Source organism: Mus caroli, unplaced genomic scaffold, assembly GCF_978045245.1.
Source record: "Mus caroli unplaced genomic scaffold, Mus_caroli_1 scaffold_13, whole genome shotgun sequence".
Classification (NCBI taxonomy): Eukaryota; Metazoa; Chordata; class Mammalia; order Rodentia; family Muridae; genus Mus; species Mus caroli.
In genome coordinates this window covers 70,433,933-70,452,701 of record NW_028227268.1, presented here as the reverse complement: position 1 = coordinate 70,452,701, position 18,769 = coordinate 70,433,933, and positions in this window count along the sequence as shown.

The following is an 18,769-nucleotide window of genomic DNA, read 5'->3' as shown; positions in this document are numbered from 1 at the left end:
ATTGGGAGGCTTGAGACTTTGAACAGAGCGGAGTTGCCTCTGTTTAAAGCGGCGCTTCATCCGGCATGTGAAAGGGAGGTGCACCTTTCTTAATTTCATTCAGCAGAAGAAAGAATTTTGTTCACACTGGTCTTATTCTCATTATCTGAAGTCTGATTTTACAAATCGAATCTCTTCATACCCCTTTGAAGCTGAAGATGTCTTATCCAGCTGGGGATCCTCTTCTACCCTAGGAGACAATGGTACCACCCCTCTTGAGTCTGTTTTTTCCTTGTTTTAGCTCATGGAGCCCAGGTATGTGAAATCTCACAAGTAAAAAGATCCTTTGAAAGAGATGGCCCTTAGAGCCAGGAGACAGTATCTTTTCTTGTATCTTCCTGGTGGCATATGATGGGATGATTTCAGCCACAGTAGCATTTTCTGGATGAGAGTAAGGCTTTGCCGTATGAGGTATGGCTCCCTGAAAAAGGACATGAATAGAGATGCTTCCTGTCTGCAGGGACAGGGACATTCAGAACTGTCTTGGCAAGAGGAATATTTGCAAGTCAGTGAAGATGGTTCACTGTGTAAAGTGCTTGTATTGAGAACATAAGGAACCCAGTTCAGATTCCCAGCACCCATGTAAAAGCCAGGTATAGAGTCATGTACCATACCCCACAAGCTTTGGGGAAGACAGAGTTTAAGGTTCAGTGAATGTGATGGCTAAGTTTTCACTGTCAACTTAACACAACGTAGGATCACCTAGCAATAGATTCTCAATGAGGGTGCCTTAGTTAGGGTTTTCCTGCTGTGAATAGACACCATGACCAAGGCAAGTCTTCGAAGGACAACATTTAATTGTGGCTGGCTTACAGGTTCAGGAGTTCAGTCCATTATCAAGGCAGGAGCATGGCAGCATCCAGGCAGACATAGTGCAGGCAGAGCTGAAAGTTCTACATCTTCATCTGAAGTCTGCTAGTAGAAGACTGACTTCCAGGCAGCTAGAACAAGGGTCTTAAAGCCCACACCCACAGTGACACACCTACTCCAACAAGGCCACACCTACTCCATTAGGGCCACACCTTCTAATAGTGCCACTCCTGGGCTGAGCATATATATATAAACATCACAGAGGGCTTGTCTATACTGCATGGACTTGTGGGTTAAGTGAATTGATGTATAAAAATCCAGCCACCATGGGAAACACCATTCCCTAGGCAGGTGGTCCAGAACTGTGTAAGAGTAGAGAAATTGAGCTGATTACAGGCAGGCATCCAGGAATCCAGGAATCCATTTCTCTCTGTGCTTTTGATGTGACTAGCTTTCTTGAGCTCCTGTCATTGTGAGTTCCTCACATTAATGGACCTATGACCTGGAATTCTGAGTTACAATTAGTTTTTTGTCCCCTAAGTGGCTTGGTACCAGAGTATCTTTATCACAGCAAAAGAAAGGAAACTAAAACCATAAGAGTCCCGATCTGAAAAGTAAGGTGAAGAGAGACAGAAGATGCCTCAACCTCTGGCCCTGACCCATGCATAAACAGATGAGTGGAGACTGCACTCCTAGTGAAAAATAAATAAATAAAGGAACATTTACAGGGTCAGTGCTGGACTCTGGGTAGCATTTCCCAGTGTCAGGAAAACCTAGCGTCTGCTGGGTTTCAGTGAGGTTTTGATGAGTGCCATGGCTGAGCTGAGTCACTCAACCACGGTAGCCTGGTTCCCTCAAGCCTGTTGTCAAGTCTGAGGGCACTGCCTTGCTCACATGGTCTTAGATTCTACACTGGGGCTACATCTCTCGATGGGACTTGTTCAGCCAACAGTGAACAGAATCATTTTGTACCCTGGAGGAGGATGTAGACAGAATCTCCTGGCTATTACATGGTACTTAGCTGGCTTGGTCTGTGTTTCAGAACAGGAATTGAGGTTGGAAGATGATGGGAAGGGATAGTTATTCTTTAAAGTTTCATTTCAAGAACGGTGAGTGCTAGCAAAAGTCTTGATCCAGATTTCTTGTTTTTGTCAAACTGGGCATCCATTCTCAGGGTCAACAAACGGGTGTCCATCTGATGGGGATGTGTCTTAGTCAGGGTTTCTATTCCTGCACAAACATGATGACCAAGAAGCAAGTTGGGGAGGAAAGGGTTTATTCAGCTTACACTTCCATGCTGCTGTTCATCACCAAAGGAAGTCAGGACTGGAACTCAAGCAGGTCAGGGAGCAGGAGCTGATGCAGAGGCCATGGAGGGATGTTCTTTACTGGCTTGCCTCCCCTGGCTTGCTCAGCCTACTCTTTTATAGAACCCAAGACTACCAGCCCAGGGATGGTCCCACCCACAAGGGGCCTTTCCCCCTTGATCACTAATTGAGAAAATGCCTTACAGTTGGATCTCATGGAGGCATTTCCTCAATTGAAGCTCCTTTCTCTGTGATAACTCCAGCTGTGTCAAGTTGACACAAAAATAGCCAGTACAGGGTGAATATGAAATTATCGTGATCATCTGATTTTAGAGTCCTGAAGGTGGCCTTGGTCTCTTTTGTGCATCCCTTCCCTTAAGTCTCATGGAAGGTGCTATTCATTGCAGCTCTCACTGCTGGCACAGAGCTCTGTCTCCTCTACCTTCATGTCAATTGTAGTGTTGCTCTGATCACACCCCTGAAGGTCACAGTATGTGGTCCAGGACTCCTTCCCCAGAAGGAGAAGACTCCAACTGCGCACCCAAGCTAGGAGCCAGTATTTGGTAAAAGACAGAGCAGTAGAGACAGGATTTTTGAAGGTTGATTGTCTTTTCGATTAACAATTCAAAATCATGACATATGTGTCTAAAAGATATTCCTCTCCCAAACAAAACAAACAGATCCAAGGAGTGGGAGGCTGGTGGTGATCACAGCTCTGTGCAAAGCGTCATTTACTGACAGGGTAACGTTGTGTCTCAGTAATAGGCCATTTTCCCCATCGCTGCACAGAGCTAACCAACCTCCAGTTTGCATCTAAGTTTTCATCTCTGGATCTCGTGTAAGCTTCTTTTTATTTTCCTGGCAAAGTCAACACAATGAAATCTACGGTACTTCTAACTAGCTTTTAAAATGGTATTTGAAATTTCATATAAAACAGGAAGGACAAAGAATAGCTAAAAAACAATTTAAAAGGAGGGTTTATGCTTCCTGATTGGAGGCTCACGCTCCAGCTGCTGCAAGCAGGACGTTAAGACACTGGCATCAGCTGAAACAGACATGACCCAAACAGAGCAGAGTGCAGGCGCAGACCCTCACATATGTGGTCAATTGATTTTCAACTACAATGCCAAGGCAATTCGAGGGAGAAAGGATAATCTTTTCAACAAATGGTCCTGGGGCAGCTGGATGCTCATGTGGGGAAAAGAAGAGACCTAATTTTCCCATATACGCAAAGATTAAACTAGATCACAAACCCTTGTCTGGATCAGATTGGCCTGTGAACATGCCTGGGAATTGTCTTGGTTGATAATTAGTGTAGCAGGGCTCAGCCCACTGCGGGTGGTACCATCCCTAAGCAGGGGGTCCTGGGTTGTATAAGGAATCTAGCTGAGGCTCAGCCTGCAAGAAAGTCAGTGAGCAACTTTTGTCTGTATTTTCTGCATCAGGTTCCTGTTTAAGGTCCTACCCTGACTTCCCTCAAAGATGGGCTCTGATCTGGAGATATGAACCAAATAAACCCATTCCTTCCTAAGTTACTTATGGCTTATTTTTATCACAGTGTTGGAAAGTGCATTAGACCAAACCAAATATAGATGTTAAAACTATAAAGCCTTCAGGAACAATCTAATATGAGACTGTCATTGTGACTTTAGGATAGGCAAAGATTCTTCATCTGGGAATCTAGAACATCAAAACCATAAATTAAGGACAGGCAAAAACCTCAGTAAATGTGGGGTTGGAGAGATGACTCAGTGCTGGAGAGCATGTGCTACTTTTCCAGAGGTCAGAGTTCTGGTCCCAGCAGCCATGATGAGTGGCTCACAGGGGCCTGTGACTCTTGCTTCAGACATCCTCTTTTGGCTTCCTTGGGTCCCGTCACTCACACGTACACCCTGACATGCACACAATTCAAGATAAACCTCAAAACCATCAATATAGTCAACTTCCCTGAAATTAAAAGCATCTGTTCTTTTTAAGGCACCATGGAGGAAATGAACAAATGACAGATTGAGAGAAAATATTTTCAGTGCATTTTTCTGACAAAGATTTTTCTTATACCCATAATGTGTGTGTAAAAAAAAAAAAAAAAAGCCCATGACTCAGTCATACAAATAAATACACAATCAGCAAACTGGGCAGAAGGTTTGAACAGATACTTCACATATTTGAATGGAATATGAATGGACAATGAACATCCAAGAAAACACATAACATTATTTGTCATCAGGAAATACCACAAAGACCACAGGGAATCAGGCTTCTCATTTACTAGAGTGGCTACAGTTTAAGAAATGCCCATTGTGGAGAGAGTACGGAGTAACAGAAGGGTCATTCCTTCATGGTGGGCATGGACTATAGTGAACATACTGTGATCCAGTTTGGAAACTTTTTATAAAACACTTCAAATAAGATCTGCTCGTTTTTCTTTCCTGCTTACTTACCCACATGAAATGCAAACATTGTACATTCTTCAGGCCATACTGTCCCCACCTTCAGGAGTTCTGCTGTGTCTGCTTCCGAAAGATCACCCCAGCCTGTCCTGTTGGCTGTTGACCTCCCCTTACAGAAGGAAAGGATGGAGAGGGCTGCAGACAGATTACCCACGCCTAAAAATCCAGCTTCCTGTCTCAACCTGGTACATGCAATTTTGTTTTAATTGCATCTGGCCTTGGGATGTTGGGGTCCTGGAGGGAAGCTAGAGGTATGGGCAGAGAAAGACTAGGAGAGGGGGCCTCTGTCTATAAGGCTATGGTAAAGTCAGCACACCTGCTTGGGAAAGACTTTGCTGTGTGGCCTTTGGAGTGGTGAAGACCCACGCTCCTGTGAGAAACCCATCACCTATACTATCTAACCAAATAAACTACCCCCTCAACTTCCCTCCCTATACCCTAAATAAACTCTATTCCAGACTATACCTGTCATATGGCTGGTACCTCAGGGGGAAGGGATGCCTCAGCATGGGCTTGCTGTGACACCCCCTTCCCCCTACACCATATTGTGTCTCAGCCAAATATACCCCTGGTTTCTTTTTCTTTTTATAAAACACAACAGGTATATATGTCCATACAATGGAATATGGTGGCACACACCTTTAATCTAAGGACTTGGGAGGCAGAGGCAGAGGCAGAGGCAGAGGCAGAGGCAGAGGCAGAGGCAGAGGCAGAGGCAGAGGCAGAGGCAGAGGCAGAGGCAGAGGCAGAGGCAGAGGCAGAGGCAGAGGCAGAGGCAGAGGCAGAGGCAGAGGCAGAGGCAGAGGCAGAGGCAGAGGCAGAGGCAGAGGCAGAGGCATAGATCTCAAAATTTAAGGTCAGCCCAGTCTACATAGTGAGTTCCAGGCTAACTATAGTTACACAATGAGAACCTGTCCCCCAAAATAAAAGATAAAACCAAAACCACCCAAACAAACACCAGACTAATTCTTGATGTACAGTGTGATGGATGACATTGAAGAGCTTGCTGATTTGAGAGCCAGGACCCGGATGCTGGGTAGCCCAGAGACTTAGGATAGAACCAAACATGAATAAAATGAGTTCTAATGATATCCTGCTATACTCTTAGATGGGTGTGTAGCCCAATTGTTATTAGAGAGGATTCATCCAGCAACTGATGGAAACAGATATAGTGACCCACAACTAAACATTAGGCAGAACTCAGGGAATCCTATGGAAGAGGAGGAGGAAAGACTGTAGGAGCCAGAGAGGTCAAGGACACCACAAAAAAAACCCTACAGAAACAACTAATCTGGGTTCATAGGGCCTCAGAGGCTGAACCATCAACCAGGGAGCCTACATGGGTGGGTCTAACCCACCATAAATGGCTTTGTATAAATGTTACAGTTGTATAGCTTGGTTGTCCTGTAAGACTCCTAACAGTGGGAGTAAGAGCTGTCTCTAGCTCTATTGCCTGCTTTTTGGACCCTTTCCTCTTCTGGGGTTGCCTCGTACAGTCTCAATATGAGGGGAAGTGCCTAGTCTTACTGCAACAATGATATTCCACATTTGATTGATATCCTTGGGAGGCCTGCCATTTTCTGAAAGGAAATGGAGGAGAAGTGGACAGGAGCAGAGGGGAGGCTGGCAGGGGTGGTGGTGGGGAGAACTGGGAGGTGAGGGAGGAGCAGATGTAAAATAAAAAGCATGCTGAATGAAAAAAGCCAGGCATAATAATATCATTATTGATGATAATAATAATAATATTGATGATAGGGTTTTACCTACTTGCAATTTTAGGCAAAGACAAATCTGATGTTGGTTCATAGAAAGCAGATGGGTGTTGACCTTGAGTGGGATGAGGGACTAAGGACATTTCCACTGCATTTGGTAGTTAAATGTAAGTGTACAAATTTGTCAGAACTCATTAAATTATTTGCTGAAATAGGCATGGTATGCAAGTTTATTCTAAGTCAAAATTTTAATCCAAATCAAAGCTTGATCTCAAAACTGAAAAAGTACAAAGCCCATTGACAACATGTTTGTTCTGTCCTAATGAAATAATAGAACCAGGCTGAAGGAGAACCCCATATTTCCCTGCAGGCTTCTTTCAGACTTCTGTAGTCAGGACTCTCTCAGGAGTTGTAAGGGCCTTTCTGTGGTGGTTCAGATGCCCCGCCATGTGTTTATCCATTCACCCAGTGCTGCATGTTTGGACTGTTCCTAGTCTCTGTAGTTGTCTGTGATAATGAGCTCCCAGAGCTTGCTCTGTAGATGGGAGCCACGGGAAGCTGTTTGTAAGAGAGAAGTGAATGGGTCCCTCTTGTTCAGGATACACCCTAGCTAGGGGTTTTTCAGAAACCAGGAGTTGTCAAAAGTCCAACTGGCCAGTGGACGAGGGATAGATGCTTAGATGGATGGGACATCCACCTAAGAATGCTTGGAGGATGCTGTCTACCTAAAAAGTGCCCAGATCTTCTAAAACAAAACAAAACAAAGTTAGATTTTATGATTCTTATAAATAAGTGAATATTCAGAGTTGGTTTCCACTTGAGTACAAACCTCAGATTTTTGGTTCCCAGTGCCAAGGGCAGTATCTGGCCCACAATGGGCTCTCGTGTAACACCTTTTCAATAATGGTATGGATTTGTAGAGTCAGGGTATAAGGAATGCATGTGCCTTTAGCCAGTGTATCAGTCAGTATAGAGTAGACTTTGCTGAAGTGACAAACATTCCTTCCATTTTTGTGTGATTCCATGGCCGAAGTGTATCTTTCACACAGAATTAGTTCCATGGCTTGGGGCTGATGCGTATGGTGGCTACAATTATCGTTCTACACATTCCCCCAAAACGGCGGCTGGCAGGTGAGATTTGATTAACAGGCAACACCATTTCTGCTGCATGGATTAGGTTCTACTACAGTTTGACTCCCAGGTCGGCACATGGCCTGAGGACTTGAGAAAAATGTGTCTTGCATGAAATGAACCTGTCTTCCTGATGGGCCACATGGAGGTGATGCTTATTTTTTAATATACTTTTAATTGTACGAAGCCCTCCTTCTGGGATGCCTCCCATTTCCTTGTTGGGTGAACATAAATTCATCCACATTCTTAGATATTTAGTTAAGAGTTACTTCCTCCAGTGATCCATCTATGGTCCTTGGCCTATGCAGTTAGATACCATCTTAGTCCATCTGTCTTTACTCTAGCAAAACACCCAAGACTAGTGAACCGTCCAGCAGGTCCAGTTATTCGAGGGTCTCGAGGGGACCTTCTCCTAAGAACCAAATGGGGGGAAAGAAAGATGGACACCAAGTGTGAGGAACGATATGGGAACCAATCTGAGTAGCATCAAGGTGTCACTGTATTCAGCAAGGCTCAAGGCTTAAATGCACAAGCAAAAGAGGAAGTACTTCTCAGCAGGAGGAATGGGGCAGCAAAAAGAGGAAGTACTTCTCAGCAGGAGGGATGGGGCAGCAGAAAAAGAGGAAGTACTTCTCAGCAGGAGGAATGGGGCAGCGGAAATTTTTCTTTTGGCAACTACATGGGGAAGGGGAAGCAGGAACTTGGTGGTATCAGGGTACATCTTGTGGTCGGGACATCTGGCGCTGACTTAGGGCTGGAACATTCTATGGTTGTTCTCAGAGCAGTGCTTTGGTGGCCCACTTTTGACCCCCTTTTCTTCTGGGGGGGAGGGGAGAGGCCCAATTCAGAGATCAGGACAATAGTGTTGTCTTAATAGCTCCCAACAGACCAGGACCTTATAAAGCATAGAAAGTTGCCAGATCAATAATAATATGCAGGTATCATGGGACAGGGAGGGGTGGGAGCCAGATTAGCATAGGAGGTTAAGGTAGATCATTTAACTGCTTGGCTATTGAGGTGCAGTTTTAAATAAACAAGTAAAAACGAGCAAACAACCAAATCCCCACAAAGAATAGAAGATTATTTGACTCATGGATCTAGAAGCTGGGAAGTCTGGAAGCATGATGTTGGCATCTGGAGTCTTCTTGTTGCACGGTGACATGGTAGAGGGCAGTGAATGCTGGCTCTGCTCTCTCCTCTTATTTAGCCATCAGTGATGCCACAGAACCCCACCCTCATGACCTCAGCTAATCTCCCTTGCCTCCCCAGAGACCCATCTCCAAGTACCATTAAGAGAGGAATGTGGGATGAAGTTTTTAAGACATGAACTTCTGAATTCTACATTCAAAGCGCGGCAGATACTTATTAGCTACTTCCCTCATTGCTGTGACCAAGTACAGTCGAGAGGTAGCTTAAGGAAGCAAAGGTCTATTTTGGATCAGTCTGTAGACTCGCTGTCCTTCATCATGGGAGAACCTTGGCAGCAGGAGCGTGAGGTAGGAGGTTGTGGTGTTGGCTACTAGGAAGCAGAGAGGGATCTACTTGAGCAGATACCAAGGTCACGTTCTCTCTCTCTCTCTCTCTCTCTCTCTCTCTCTCTCTCTCTCATTTAGTCTGGGATGCCAGCCTATGGGATGGTGCCACCTATACTGAGTAGATCTTCCTTCCTCATTTAAATGTCTATGGAAGAACCCTCATAGACACACCCAGGGTGTCTCCCTTGTGACTCCAAATGCAACTAAGGTGACAATCAAGATTAAGCATTGTAGGATGCTTGTGTATAGCCACACCGTTTCTAATATTGCTACATAGCTGCCTTAGAATCCTTTCTCCAGCCCAGAAATTAAGAGTCAGCCCCATGCTTTATTCTGCTTCAAGTGATCCATCTGTGGTCCATGGCCTGTGCTAACTGTATGTACGTTTAGAGCTGTCTTCATCCATTTACTCTTTCCCTAACAAATACCCAAGACCAGGTATCTTATAAAGAGTAGACTCCTCCGCTGAGCAGAGGACTGGGCACATAGCGAGGGCTCAATCTATTGTATTTCCCAAGAACATCAGCTGAACAAACCAGAGTCTGGAAGCAAGCAGCCGGAGTGGTGGAGTTAGGAATGCAAACCTGCCCAGCTCAGCAGACAGGTAAAAGCTCCACCAGGACTTTCCTTTATTATTTCAGAATGTCATGTGGGTGGGCCTATGTCCTCTCACCTTCCATGATGTTAACCGAGGTAGATATTTCTTTACTGGTCTCACAGCTACCAATTCTCACTGTACCAAAGCAAACCATATAGCGATCTCCTAGGCAGTGAGGGCAAGTTCTCTGCACCGTGGAGGAGCTCTGGCCTCAGACTCCCCTGAGTACCTGACGAAGAGAGAAGAGAGCTTCGTCTACCCTGAGCCTCCCGAGTCTGTGCAGGGGCATAATGAAGGGAGACAGGATTCATGCGCTCTGGAGCTGTTCCTCTCTGTTTGTGCCAAAGTTCTTGGGTGTGTGTGTGTGGTGCGAGCCTGCCGCTCTCATTTGCAGGCATTGTTCTCTCTAAATGAGAAAATGCAAATGAGGCACTCAGGGTATTGCGCCATAACTCGCTGCATAAAATTCTTGACATCAACACGAAGCTACTTAGCATAATTTCCCTGTTAATAAACTGCCAATTTAGTCATTTAGGTTTCGGCTTCAAAAAGAAGCAACAGTGTCAGGCTGTAGATTTTTTTTCCCCTCCCCAAACATGCCTGAGTTTATTATTTTGATGTTTATGTTAAAACATAGGAAATTGGAGTTTATGCGATTATTTGGGAATCTTCTACCCTAATTTGTTTGCTTTCATAGTTCTGAAAATCTTTGCTCATTTGAAAGGCAAAATGTAGGTGTTTTTTTTTTTTTTTCCAAAGCACTTTATTCTGTTTGGGATAAAATTTCCATATTTAAAATGACTGAGAACCATTTTGAGGGTTTGACTGAATAGAGTCTAGGCTTAAGGAGCTGAGATAGGGCCATCCCTGCTGTGAATCCATGCAGAGACCTGTAAGGAGATGGGTCAATTCAAGCCCTTGAGGGGCATGGAGCTACAGGTTGGCATAGGGCTCTTGTCTCTGCCATGTCTTATAGCCCCTATGCTGTCCATCCACGTCTGTCTTCCCTGCAAGGGTTATCTACAGTCTGCTTACCACGCACCAGTCATTGAGAGCATGCCAGGGCAGCACATGCCCAAACAGGGAGCAGATGCGATGAAGGGTATCAGTATCACGCAGCCACATGGAGCAGGAGTGGCACGTGGAAGGGAAACTGAGGACCTGACTGGATTCCTGCCTTCAAAAACCTCACAGCAGAGGTTGAGAGGCTTGGCAGAAGTTTTTACGGAGCGGGGCTCACTTGCCACATTTTTCTGCGTTGTTAAGCTGCTGGGAGTAGACTCGGCCTAATTAGGAAAGACATGCAGTGGGTTTTTAGCAGCTGTTCTGGGCCAGACACTGTTCAGCCACCCACTAATATAAAGCTCTCCCAGTTTGGCGTGAGGTGACTGACTGGGCTTCTGAGCCAGCCTGCCAGAATCTGGGCTATGCCGCTTGCCATACCTGCGCTCACCCATCGATAAAGTGGACCATGCTTTTACTGGTCTTTGCATCTAGGCTGGTGCTGGGTCCACACTGTGTCTAACCTAGATGGGAGGTTTTGTGGTGCTGCCTCTGCCCATGTCATCACTATGTGTCCCCAGCCTGGAGTCTTGCTGGGTCTCGAGCTGTATGCAGTGACTTACTTCTTCTGTTGGCACATGGGCAAAAGCCTAGAAGAAGCCAATGTCCCTGTCCACCCTTGTTACTGTGTCTCTGGTATTCTACCTGGTAAGGCATCCGGTGCCTGATGGGGCTGTACTGTGGGAGCTCCCATGCCTCATTACCACCATCAAACACCCAACCAGAAGCAGCGTAAGGGAGGAAGACCTTGTTTTGGCTCGCAGTTTGAGAGAATCCAGTCCACCATGGAGGGGAAGGCGTGGCAACTGGTGGCTCCGAGGTGGCAGGAGTGTGCAGCTGGGCCATTTAACTTTGTATCTGGGTAGAAAAGGAGAATGTGGGCAGGAAGTGGGGCCCAAACCTCGTGACCCTCTTCCTGTAGCAAGGCTCCAGCTCTTAAGAGTTCTTCTGAAGATGGCCTAGTCGTCCATCAGAGGAAAGAGAGGCCCATTGGTCTTGCAAACTTTATATGACTCAGTATAGGGGAACGCCAGGGCCAAGAAGTGGGAGTGTGGGGGGTGGGGAGGGGAGTGGCGAAGAGGGTATGGGGGACTTTTGGGATAGCACTGGAAATGTAAATGAAGAAAATACCTAATTAAAAAAAATAAGAGTTAAAAAAAAAAAAAGAGTTCTTCTGAAACAGCGCCATTAGTCAGGGACCAAGAGTCCAAAATGCAGGAGCCTGGGAAGGAGAAAGGGGATTTCAAACCAACAAGGCCAACAGGTCTTGGCCATAGCTCTAGCTCTGTCCCTGACTTCAGTTTCAGTTTGAGAGAGAGAGAGAGAGAGAGAGAGAGAGAGAGAGAGAGAGAGAGAGAGAGAGAGAGAGAACATGTTTCCTAGCTTGGATGTTTCTTCTCTGAAGTCTTCAGATCTCATTCAGGCAGAGACCTAAAATGTACTTTTCTCTGTCACTGCTGTTCCCTGTCACTGTCCACTAGGACCCAGCTGTTGGTTCATGCAGCCAGATGAAAGCTTGCTGGTTGGAGGGTGTATTGGCCCAAACAAGGCTGTTATTGAAATAGAGGACTTTCCTTGTGGGGGAGGGTAAGGCTGCCTGATAGCCACCCAAAATGTGTGGTTCCTTGGCTCAATGTATGCATCCTTTCTTCTTGGGGATCCTGTACGTCTGTGGGGTTTTGTGCCCCCTTGACCTTTATCTGTATCCCCATTATGGATGGCTGTCTATGGCACAAAGTTGCATTAATGAGTTCTGGACCTGTCCAAGGTCAGTAAGGCCAGAATAGTTTCCCACCCACAAACTATTACATTTGTTATAATTAGTGGGGTTGTAATTATCACATAAATTTTAAAATAAAACTGAAATGAGCATCTCTTCACAAATTCTTAGTTTTAATTTTTGAAAGATAAAACACAATGAATGGTTCGTTTTACTTTTGACTTTGAGATGATTCACCGAAGCCTCTAGATTTTTAGTGTCTCTTGTCCTTGAAGTAAGAAGGATCTCTTTGTAGATCCCTGTCTCCCTCTCTCTCTCTTTCTCCCATCCTTTCTTTCTGCTCTCTTTCCCTTTCTTTTCACAGTCCCTCCCCCTCTCTCTTCCTCACTATCTCCTTTTCTTCCTAGCCTTTCTTTTCCTTCTCTCCCTCCTAACTTTCCTCCCTCTCTACCTCCCTCCCTCCCTTCCTTCTTTCCTTCTCCTTTTTGAAACAAGACCTCACACATCCCAAGCATGCTCTGTCTGAACTTGTTCTTCAGCTGACAGCATGACCTTCAATTTGGATCCCCCCTGCCTCCTGAGTGCTGGTACCACAGATCTTTGCCACCACTCCTGGTCTTTGTACAGAGCTGGGTGTCTGACCCAGGGCTTTGTGCAAGCCAGTCAAGAACTCTGTCAACTAAGGTGCATCCACAGCCCTGTAGATTTTTTGGTTCAGATATTTAATCATTTGTTAGATTTTGTTAGATTTCTTGTTTAGATATTTAAGTATTTGTTAGATTTTGACATCAGAAGCAGGACTTGATTTAGACTTCCTGTGAGTATTGATGAGAGGGTCTTACACAGTGGCTCTGTCTGACATGTGAACAAAGAAAGGAGAACATGGGACACGTGACTGTAAGAGTCACAGTCACATGCCACCCATGATTTCCATTCAGGAATGGAGCCTGGAGGTTGGCCATCTCACACTTGATCTTCTAGGCACTGTACAACCTCAGGGGAGTATCCTTCAAAGTGGCTTCTTTGGCAAATTGAGGCCTCTATGCCAGCTGGGCTTTGTGGTAAATTCTACCTGGAAGGTGGCCAGAGGAGCCTAATGACTTTTGGGCTCAACTGTGTTTGTGACCAAGCTGGATAATTCCCCTAAGAATGGCTATGACAAGTCTTACCTTGGAGCCAGGAATTGGTCTCAAGGGCTGTGCATTTGATGCCCAATCTCAAAGACGCTTACACTCATGTGTCCTTTAATAGGTTATTAGGTCAAGTGACTGCCGAGAGGTGGGGCCAGGATTTGAACCCAGTGTCCCACCTCTGGAATGATGCTCCTATCTAGGCCCTTAGCCTTTCTATCTGGGAGCACCACCTTTTTCAACAGGAGCACCAAAGACACAGGCTGCAGCAGGCAACCTCATCAGGCCCGTTTATGAAGCAACACAGTGCTGTATCAATACCAGGAGAATGCCATTGATTTTAGTGGCATTTAGATCACAAGAGCCTGTCTGAAGCTGCGCCCCGAGATTTATGCTCCCCACATCCATTAGAGCTAATGGGAAATGCCTGCATAAATCATGAGCTGTGATGGGGAGTTACAGCTCCGAGTCGCCCTTGGTGTATTTTAACTGCCTGCGCTGAAGTGAAGCACGCATCCTTTCTGACTAGCGTGCACCCCCTTGCTAGTTTCCTAGCAGAAGCTTGGACCTGGGAAGAAAAGTTCAAAGCCCTGGGCTCTGGGTATTGTGTAGCTGTGTGTGCTCAGGTAAATTATGCAACCTCTCTGAGTTATACTCAGACATCCCATCTGGACAATGAAACCCACATCTCAGGCTGCTGTTGCCAGGAGAATTAAGGCCCAACATTCCTTTCCTTCCACCATTTCTCTCTCCTTGGGGGGACGTGGGTGGGCATGGGGGATGGTTGGGAAGCTTCCAACATGATGCCCTAGTTAGGGTTTCTATTGCTGCGATGAAACACCATGACCAGGAGCAAGCTTGAGAGGAAAGGGTTTATTAGGCTTATGCTTCCATATCACTGTCCATCACCAAAGAAAGTCAGGGCAGGAGGCCAAGCAGGGCAGGAACCCAGAGGCGGGAGCTGATGCAGAGGCCATGGAGGAGTGCTGCTTACTGGGCTGCTTCTCATAGCTTGTTCAGCCGGCTTTCTTATAGAATCCAGGACTCCCAGCCTAGGGATGGGCACACCCACAGTGGGCTGAGCCCTCCCCACGTCAATCACTAATTAAGAAAATGCCTTACAGCTGGATCTTATGGAGGCATTTTCTCAGTTGAGGTTTTGGTTTCGTCCTTTCCAGATAAGTCTAGCTTGTGTCAGGTTGATATAAGACTAGCCAATAAACGTGAGTTGAAACTAAAGGTTTGTATGATATAGAAGTTCTGTTAGTGGGGACAGTGTATGTGTGTGTGTGTGTGTGTGTGTGTGTGTGTGTGTGTGTGACATCTTATGTATAGAGATCAGAGGGCAACATTGGATTTTGATCCTGTTGTTCCATCTGGTTGAGATGGGGCCTCTTACTCATGACTAGTCCAGGCTAACTGCTTGGGAACTCTCCCGTCTCTGACTCTCATCTTGGCTCATATGAGTCCTACGGAACACTATTTCTACCGTGTCTGGTTTTATTTGTTCTCTGGGGATTTTACTCAGGTCCTCTTGATTGTGTGGCAAGTGCTTTACCCACTGAGCCATCTCCCCAGACCATCATTTTCTTCTCTTTAATCTCTCAGTGTTGTGTTCTGTGCCAGCCTCCAGTAGAACCTAGCTGTGTAAAACACTACTCATTCCCCTTTCCCTGAATGCATGAGGGTGTATGGTAACCCCGCCCTGAGAGAGCTGATTCCTAGTCGGTTCAGACTGGCTTCCCTCAGGACAGATGCTGCGGACGAGCTGATGAGCCAGGCTGCTGTGTTCACTACCCCTGGGACACACATACAGGTCTGCTTAGCTTTTTTTCAGTGCCCTCTGGATTTTCTATTAGTGCTGAGTCAGGGTGTTCCCACTGTGTTTGTGTGAGGGCTGAATTTACACAACCACCACAGACCAAACGCCTGGCAGGAGGCATCTCAGGAGAAGAGAGGTTTATTTTGGCTCCTGGTTTGATGGAATGGATGACAGGAGATGGTTCTGTGATGTCAGGTGGTTTTGTGGTTCCACAGTAGCAGGAGAGCGTGGCTGGGACTCCTCGGATCCTCAGATCTTTATGAACAGAAAGCAGGGCCAGGCTGTAAATCTCAAGGCCCCAGCATCTCCACCCGGGGACCAGGTGTTTGCACAGGAGCCTGGGTGTGTGTTTGTGTGTGTGTGTGTGTGTGTGTGTGTGTGTGTGTGTATGTGTGTGTAGGGGGTGTAGTTTACACTTATTTCATAATAATGTCCGGTCAGAAAAATCTGGATGCTTTCAAGGTAAAACTCATCACAAGCACTGCCCTTCTTCCTCTGGAAGTGTAGCCTTCTAGAAATGTAGGCTTCTGGTTTTTTCCTAGCAGTGACCCAAGAGAGGCTATGGGTTTGGTACCTGAGGATTTTGACTGAGAGAACTCCAGGGCTTCTGACCTGACAGACTAAGCCAGACTGAACATTTTAGAAGAGAGGTGGGCCCTGTGAGCATGGCTTGATGCAAAGGGCATTCCCAAAAGTATTTCAGTGCTGGACAAAGGGGAGGTGATGGTATCCTGTTGAGGTGAGACATTCTGCATTTGTTGAGACTTCCTGAGCCTGTCTGCTGTCTTCCAGGCCATAGATGTGAAAGCTGGCCTTCAGAAGATCACTCAATTTGCCATTTCCCCAAATCTGTATGATAATAGGCTATGCAGCCAGATGCCAACATCTGACAATGGATGCTCTCTTGTTGTCTAGGTTAGCCTTGAACTGGCTACAGAGCTGTGGATAACCTTGGACTCTCAGTCCTCCTGCCCCTATCTCCCAAGTGCTGGGATTGCAGATGTGCGTCACCTTACCTGATCGATGCCATGTTGGGGTTGGAACCCGGGGCCTCACATGTGCTAGGCACACATACTGTCAATTGGGTGTTATTTCTAGCCTTGACCATCCTTTTTAGAAAAGATTATTTATGTGTGTCTCTGTGCACATGAGTGCAGGTGCCTATGAAGGCCAGACAGGTCCACTGGCTCTTTGGCAGCTAGCATTATAGCCAGTTGTCACCCACCTGATGTGGGTGCTGGGAACTGAACTCAGGTCCTCCGGAAAAGCAGTATGTGCTCTTAACCACCAAGCCAACTCTCCAGCCCCACTGGCCATGTTTTTTAAACCACCTCAGTGGGTGCCTCACACGGCCACATGGCTGAGTGATGCAAAAAGAAGAGTAGATGACAAAGGCGAAGGCTGCATTCATTCCCTGAGCACACCAAATCCAGGAAGGGGATTCGTGTTCCGTGAGGCAGTGCACAAGTCCCTGAGATGGGGGCATCCATCCTTGGTCCAGGTCCAGGGTGAGAAGGTGTGAGAAGGTGTGAGAAGGTGTGCACACATGTGTGCATGCATGTTTGTGTGTCTGTGTGTGAAGTTGATATAAGATGGAATAATCTGGGAAGAAGGAATCTCAACTGAGTAAAATGACACTATCAGATGGCTTGTAGATTAAGTCTCTGGGGGACATTTTCTTGATTAATGATTGATATGGGAGGGCCTGACCCACTGTAGGCTGTCTTACCGTGGTCAGGTGGTCTTGGGTTGTATAAAAATACAAGTTAAGTGAGACGTGAGGAGCAAGCTGTTCAGCGGTGTTCTGCCATGACTTCAGCCTCAGTTTGTGCCTTGAGATCCTGCCCTGACTTCTCTCAGTGGTGGACTGTGGTGTAGACTGTAAGTCAAATCAGTCCTCTCCTCCCCAAGTTGCTTTTGGTCATGGTGTCTACTCTAGCACTAGAAAGCCAACTAGAACAGGACCCATCATGGTTTTCATGCCACCTGGGATACTTGAATGACACAGGTAGTAGATATGAACAGTTGGGAGAAACCAGGGTGGCTTTGGGAAAGTGGGGTATTTACCATCGGTCTTAGCCAGTGTGCTGTTACTATGAGAAAACATCCAAGAAAGATCAGTTTGAAACTGGACAGCTTTTAGCCCAGTTTCAAGAGGTTTAATTCAGTAGTTAGTTGGTCAGCCCTGTTACTTTTGGTATCATGATGAGGCAGATCGTCATGGCTGATAACATGTAGTGGCAGATCATCATGGTGGATAGTAGGCAGAGGCAGATAGCATGTGTTAGAGCAAAGCTCCTCACCACATGACGGCTGGGAAACAAAGACAGAAGGAGCCAACCTCTTTTCATAAGGCTCATCTGCAAGGGGTTCAATCATTTCCCAACTATGCTGCAGGCTGGTAACTAAACGTTTACTCAGTATGAGCACTTCAGATCCAGCTAGGGAAGGCTGAGCCTAATGGAGGCAGGATATGGTTGTCTGGCTACAAGTCTCCAGGAAGGATGGTTTGGTCTCATGGAAGCAAGTGTGATACTGAACTTTCAGTTCATTTCTGTGGCTGTGACAAGATCCTGACAAAAGCAACTTAAAGGAGGAGGGTTTATGTGGCTCACAGTTTGAGGTTGCACAGTCCTTTGTGCCAGGAAGAGGGAGAGGCAGCCTACGGTAACATTGTATCCACAGTCAGGAAGCAGAAGGAGCTTGAGGCAGCCAGTCACATTGTATCCACAGTCAGGAAGCCTTAAGGGCTAAGGCTGTTGCTCATCTTGCCTTCCTCTTTTTATTCATTCCAGGATCCATACCCATGGAATGGTACTATCTGAAGTTAAAGTAAGTCTTCTCTCTTCCATGTACCTAATCTAGAAAATCCCTCATGTACACATCCAGAGCTTTGATTCTAGATCCTATCAAATTGGTGATTAGTGTTGACCATCTCAATGAGCATATTGGAGCTCTCGTACCAAGGACTAGGCATCCCTGAGGGCTGATGTGGAAAGGCCACATCTCCTGTGTGGTAGGCTGGATCTTTGGCCCTCACTTCCTAGCCCCACCATGACAGCAAGGAAGGGGCTGTCCAGGCTCTGTGGGAATTACTCCCTAACCTCTGGTCTTTCTAATTTCCTTCGCTGAGCATGCCCCAGGACACTTTGGATACCTGCAAATTTACAGAGACATGTCAAAGTCCCTTCATCTCCAAGCCAATAAAAATAAAATTGATGGCCCTCATAAAAATGATTGCTCTGCTCTCAGATGGCTCCTTTAGAGCTGACTGGGTGGGGTGTATATTCTGTAGATCAGCCGGAACCTGATCAAAGTGGGGTCTCTGGCCCTTCAGGTGGCTACAGATGGAGATGCCACTTATTCAAGCATCTGGGTAGTGAATGTGTAGCAGGATGAAAGATGGCATGCCCAGGCATCTACTGTATCAAGAATGTGGACATATGAGCTTCA